The sequence below is a fragment of the Eschrichtius robustus genome, chromosome X (genome assembly GCF_028021215.1).
Source record: "Eschrichtius robustus isolate mEscRob2 chromosome X, mEscRob2.pri, whole genome shotgun sequence".
Classification (NCBI taxonomy): Eukaryota; Metazoa; Chordata; class Mammalia; order Artiodactyla; family Eschrichtiidae; genus Eschrichtius; species Eschrichtius robustus.
In genome coordinates this window covers 133,807,191-133,813,619 of record NC_090845.1, presented here as the reverse complement: position 1 = coordinate 133,813,619, position 6,429 = coordinate 133,807,191, and the positions used below count along the sequence as shown (strand labels likewise).

Here is a 6,429-nt window from a genome sequence, read left to right as displayed (position 1 = left end):
TGCATATTATACTTCAATAAAATATTGAAACATACATGCAAAACATACATTTTGGTTTTTTACCAAAAACCCACATAAAACAACACTGGTTTTTTTTTTAATATGTCAATTCTTATATGCACTCGCTTACCAAAAAAGCCCCCCAACCTACAAAACGAACTGAAACCAGTGATTACCCTGAGGAAAGGGAGTGGGATTAGATGTGGGTCAAGAGAATTTTTGTGTTTTCTATGATATTTGAACTTGCATAGGGTTTGCAGTCATGAATGACTTGGGTCACTAAAGACACGAAGGTAGAAGAAAGAGTAAAGCACATGTATCGATCCAGTGTCGTATTTGAGCAGAGTAATTCTTGTCCACAGTGGAGGCACACAGTCACCCAGGACTGGAGGACACTAAGGCAGACCCAGCCATCTCTCCTGCCCTGTTCCATAACAGTAGCTGCCACTTGTTGGATACCTATTCTCTGCCAGGTCCTCTAAGAGGTGCTTTATGTACATTATCTCTCTAGTTTCTCCTGCATACCTGACAAGACAGCTGATTAGGATTATCCCCATTGTACAGAGGAGGAAACTGAGGCCCTGGAAGGCTAAGTGTTTGCCTGAGGCCAGACAGCTAGTAAGGAGCCAGATGGAGATCCAAATCCTGGCCTGACTCCAGAAAGTGTGTTCTTTCCGCTATAGTTGCCAGCTCCTCCCATGGTCTTATTGATTCTTAGGCTGGGATACATCACTGTACTTATGATTCATTCATTCATTTTTTAAAAAAATAATTATTTATTTTTGGCTGTGTTGGGTCTTCGTTTCTGTGCGAGGGCTTTCTCTAGTTGCGGCGAGCGGGGGCCACTCTTCACCGCGGTGCGCGGGCCTCTCACCGTCGCGGCCTCTCTTGTTGCGGAGCACAGGCTCCAGACGCGCAGGCCCAGTAGTTGTGGCTCACGGGCCCAGTTGCTCCGCGGCATGTGGGATCTTCCCAGACCCGGGCTCGAACCCGTGTCCCCTGCATTGGCGGTGGATTCTCAACCACTGCGCCACCAGGGAAGCCCTCATTCATTCATTTTAAACTCTGAGTCCCTAACTCCTCCGTGGAGGTAACACCTGAGGTGTTTCCCAGATTACTTTCTTCCCCCTTAACACGTCGAAGTGCACCTCCAGGCGTGGGTGAGATGTCTGGGAGAGTGGGGCTGATATAGAAGGAAAGACACAGTGTCTTAGACAGGATTGACTTGAACTTGATTTTGAATTCTTAAAATTCCCCAGGGTGACTGGATGCTTAGGGTGACTCAGTCTCCTCCTGGGGGCTCGGCTCAGCCTAGCTTCAAGCCACAGGCTCTGTGATGTGGATTCCAGCTTGCTCTCAATGTGATCCCCCTGTATAGACTATATTCATAAACTTGGTGCAAGCACTGTAGACATGGAAAGTGAAATCCTATCCCTGCCCAGGAGATTCCAATCCTCAAGGCATAAGGGCCAAGCCATCCGTCGAATTGCAAAAGACTTACAGTGGAGGCAGCTGACTCGAGCCTGGACCTGACTCGGAATTCACTGAATACCGGAGAGGGAGCCTGTTCTGCAAAGGCACTCAGGTTACGGAGATGAAAGAGCAGCCTGCAGCACTTGACCACAGCCTTTGCAGCGAACTTTTGAGAATGAAGGGCAGGAAAAGGATCTGCTCAGGGCACTCGGTTTCTTCCGCTTTTGGGGACTTCTTATGTTCTTTTACATGAAGAACAGTCTGTAAAGATTCCTACGAGGGACTGCCTTATCATTTCAGATCAGTTTCAGGGGTCTTGGGGGGAGGCACAATTCAGCCTGAATATCCTACTCTCCGCTTTTAATCCAAGTATTAGGCCACAAACTCTAGTGTATAACAGAGCTCAGAGAAGGCTTAGAGAATATAGTAATGTCTTTATAGTGAATAGTTGATATCATACTAATTCTCCCTCATTTGGCGAAATCTGGCTGTATCAACTATCCAGGTTTTGATGAAATTAGTGTGGAATAAAAATTTTTCCAGTTGATATCCAGCATAAAATGTCTGTTTAGGATGTTATGGAAGAGCATCCAATGCAGATGATAAATCACATCTAGCCATATTTCCAGACGCAGTCAACAAAGAAAATAGCCTCTCCCGCATTCTGGGCTTGCATCATCCCGGCAAATTATTGTTGTTCTCGTTGTTGTTAGTTTGCTAGCATCTCAGCTGGAGTAGGATTTGTCCTTGATAAGAGAGCCAGGAACTGTTCATTTGACAATTCATTATCTGGCTGTCTTCCAGAAGACCCTGGAACACCAAATGTCAGTTTCTGCTTGGACTTGCTACCAAACCGCTGGCGAGATCTGGAACTATGGAAACATTTAGGGTGAAATGCTGAGTGTCTTTTATTTTACTTGAACTGTGTCTGTCCTGCTCGCTCATCTCCCTGGAAAAAGCAGCTTATTGACTTGGTCTCAAAAGTAAACTATTTGTTCTAATGGAGCTGTGGATGTTGATACAAACTGTGGTGTGCTTGTGTGGCCACATACTGCCCACCTGATGAAAGACCTCACAATGTCACAGTCTTGGTGCCATAGATGGAGGGTGGCATTTGTAGCTGGGGAGAGCTAGGACACTTTAAAAATTTTTTTTTATTTTATTGAAGTATAGTTGATTTACAATGTTGTGTTAGTTTCTGGTGTACAACAAAGTGATTCGGTTATCTATCTATCTATCTATCTATCTATCTATCTATCTATCTATCATCTATCTATCTATAATAGTTTGCGTTTGTTAATCCCAAACTCCCAATCCATCCCTCCCCCACCCCCTCTCCCCCCTTGGCAACCACAAGTCTGTTCTCTGTGTCCGTGAGTCTGTTTCTGTTTCATAAATAAGTTCATTTGTGTCATATTTCAGATTCCACGTGATATGTGATATCATATGATATTTGTCTCTCTCTTTCTGACTTACTTCACTTAGTATGATAATCTCTAGGTCCATCCATGTTGGTACAAATGGCATTATTTCATTCTTCTTTATGGCTGAGTAGTATTCCATCGTGTATATGGACCACATCTTCTGGAGCTAAGACACTTTTCACACAACCTCGTTGACAAGGAAGGGACCGGGTCACTGGGCACAAGGAAAGGTGATCAAAACAGTTTCTATCAGCAAAAGTTCCTCTTTCTGGGATGCAGGCAAAAAGGAGGGGAGAGTGGATTGATCGGCTGTTCCAGGCCTTTCCCCCTGGTGTTTGCTAGGGAACCTCTGACCATTCCGGCCCACTGTGGAGCGTCCTCAGAGCTTTCACTGCATTAGAGCCTGTGTCACGGATCAGTCAGTGGCTCACTATCCTCAGGTTCACACACGTTGGCTGTATTTCCTTACATCAATGGTAAGCTCTCTGAGAACGTGGACCAGTCTCTGTTGAAGATACTGGGGTACCCAGTAGGATATAGTTAGTGCAAAGAAAACATTTTAAAACCATATATTGTCAAGTAAGGGGAAAACTGACATCTCTTGAGCACCTACTCTGTGCCAGATCCTCTGTGAGGTGCCTTGGCATTACCTCACGTTGGCATGTGTGCTTGGGTGGATTAAGGGAGTGGTCAGCAGTGGCAACTCCGTATCAGCTGTGTGCCCTTGACCAAGTTCCTTCGGCCCTAAGGCACACCATTTTCCTCACAGATAAAGTGAGGACAATGACGGCCGCCTCGCTGAGTTGTTACGAAGGTCCAGTCAGTGTCTGTGAAAGTATTTGGTCAACTGAGAAGCCTTAGACCAAATATTATTGCTATTGGGAGCTATGGAGAAGTTTTAAAAATGAAGAAGCTAAAGTCCCAGCCTTCCAGAAGGTTATTGCATAGTGGAGTGGGCAAAGTTGCTTATGACACTTCCAAAAACTAACACTATCAGATAATGTGGGTGACGTCCCAAGGTTGTGTGCACGTCGAGTTACCCAGTTCGCAGTGTCTCCATCTCTGCTTCCCTCTTTACTAAAATTCAGACTCTGGGCCCCTACCCTCCATCTCCTTCAGTGCTCTCAGAGCGTGTGCGTGGACAAACGTGTGCGCGTGCGCGCGCACACACACACACACACACACACACACACACACCATGATCTCTCTCCGCCCAGCTCTCCTGCCTAGGATGAGGACTATCTAAGTCTCTTGATATTCCATCTGGGGACATGAGAGCTCACACTCTCCAGCTCATGCCCAGACATCTCGGAGCTGGATGAGGATCGCTGGGGCATTGGAGTCACTGTGGAGTTGGACAGATTTGGGTTCAAGTCCCAGCTCTACTACTTCCTAGCTGGGTAGCTGTAACTCTGTAAAACCCAGTTTACTCATCTGTAAACTAAGTACAACAGAAGTAACCACCTCATTGGGCTGCTGAGCACGTTAATTGAGAGAGGGCACGTAAAGTGTTTAGCCAAGTGCTTGATACATAATAGGTGTTGAGTCCGGGAGCTCTCACTGGCATAGTTTGCTAAACATTCTGGAGTCAGCCTGCAGGAGACATGACCATGGCCATGGACATGACCATTGTGCAGAGCACTGGAGCATCCTTGACAAAATGTTGCTCTCCCCTCACCCGCCCCCCATTACAATTCTCACCCTTCATTCATCCCCATCAACTCTTCTCACTGGGGACTTGAATATTGTCTTCTGCATCAGCTAAATCTTTCACAAGATGGTACCCACCGAGGCAACTTTCTTCACTGGAGATGAACGTTCAACGTGTCTTTTACCAAGTTCATTTTCCCCTGCTGCTCTAACGTTGTAGCTTTCTGCATTCTCAGGCCTTTTGGCGAAATGTGGATTTTGAAAATATGTACATGAAAAAGTAAGTCCTTTTCCAGGTTTTGCTCTCAAGCCCAGTTAAGTCTAGTCTGGCTCGCTCTGATTAAACGTTAATTTTCATTTAGTCTGTGACATGTATGATTTCTCTAAACTAATTTTCTCTTTTCCTGGGTTGTTCTTCTAAAACATTCCCCTTCAAGCCCGTTTGAGTGACAAAGAAATCCTTTTCCTGGGAGCCACTTTGGCCTCAAGGCTAGCTTCCTCCAAATCCTTTGTGTTGCTCTGAGATATAATTTTCAGCTTTTGTATTTTATTATCCAAAACTGGAACTCCCACGGAGACCGGTCAGGAGGTCAGCAACGGGTGTGCTCCTCTCTTGCAAAGACCCCAGAGTAGGCAAACAAGTGGGAGGCTGTGGACCAGGCAAGGCCATTCTTGGTTTAGTTATTATCGTCATTAAAACCACCTAGGGATTTTGTGTCAGCTGGAGGTCACTTCTCAACACCTTTCCCCAGTCCTTCAGTTTTTTTTTTTTAATATAAATTTACTTCTTTTTTTTATTTATTTGTGGCTGCATTGGGTCTTTGTTGCCGTGCGCGGGCTTTCTCTAGTTGCAGTGTGCGGGCTTCTCATTGCGGTGGCTTCTCTTGTTGCGGAGCACGGGCTCTAGGCGTGCGGGCTTCAGTAGTTGCGGCACGGGGGCTCGGTAGTTGTGGCTCGCGGGCTCTGGAGGGCAGGCTCAGTAGTTGTGGTGCACGGGCTTAGTTGCTCCGTGGCACGTGGGATCTTCCCGGACCAGGGCTCGAACCCGTGTCCCCTGCATTGGCAGGAGGATTCTTAACCACTGCGCCACCAGGGAAGTCCCAGTCCTTCAGTTCTTTTTTTTAAGCTTTCAAATGTACTTTATTTCTACAGTCACGCCATATGTTAATGGGTACATAATGCTTTTTACTTGGCATCAATTATGAGTCGATTCTGAAACAATTCAGTATTAAACCAGCTGGGATGATTACTGTTCTCTCCATTCCTTTGGGGTGACTTTGCAAACAGGGGACAGGTTCCATTCTATTCCAATTTGTGTTGCTGTATATGCCCATACAGCAACACGGAAAGTGGCTCCACTGGCTAATACAGCATTACCATATTTGTCATGGAAATCAGGTGCCCGCTTCGGGTGGTTCTGCCTTGCCATTGTTTGCTGAATGCTTCGAACTCCGAGACGACTTCGTGCGTTTTTGGCCCAGGGAAGCATCGTGAAGCTAAAGACAGAACGGCGGCAACTCCAGTCCTTCAGTTTTGACTTCACCTTCCAAGTCGGTAGAAGCCCGGAAGGCTTATTTTCAAGTTTCTTTCTTACCCACTGCTCTAAGAAAGTTTGCTCCTTATGAAAGTCCTTCTTTTGCTTTTCAGACTCAGCCACTAGCTGGAGGGCCATCTTCGGTAGTGCATTTTTGCCCACACAAAGTGGGGTCCCTCCTCAGCTCTTTTAGTAGCTGGCGTAGCTTAGATCACAGCAAGTGCCTGCTGGGACGGGCCTTCAGCGTCATCTAGTGCAGGCCCTCGGTTTATCAAGGTCAGCAGCTAAATCCCAGAGACGTCAAGAGACTAGCCCAGGGTCACACAGTGAGCTGGCGGCAGAACTGAG

The 6,429-nt window shown here is 46.4% G+C and overlaps 1 pseudogene; it reads right to left on the bottom strand.

The window, feature by feature from the left end:
* Positions 1-5,736: 5,736 nt before the first annotated feature.
* LOC137757346 (cytochrome c oxidase subunit 7B, mitochondrial pseudogene) lies at positions 5,737-6,045 on the bottom strand (annotated as a pseudogene).
* Between the last annotated feature and the right edge of the window lie 384 nt (positions 6,046-6,429).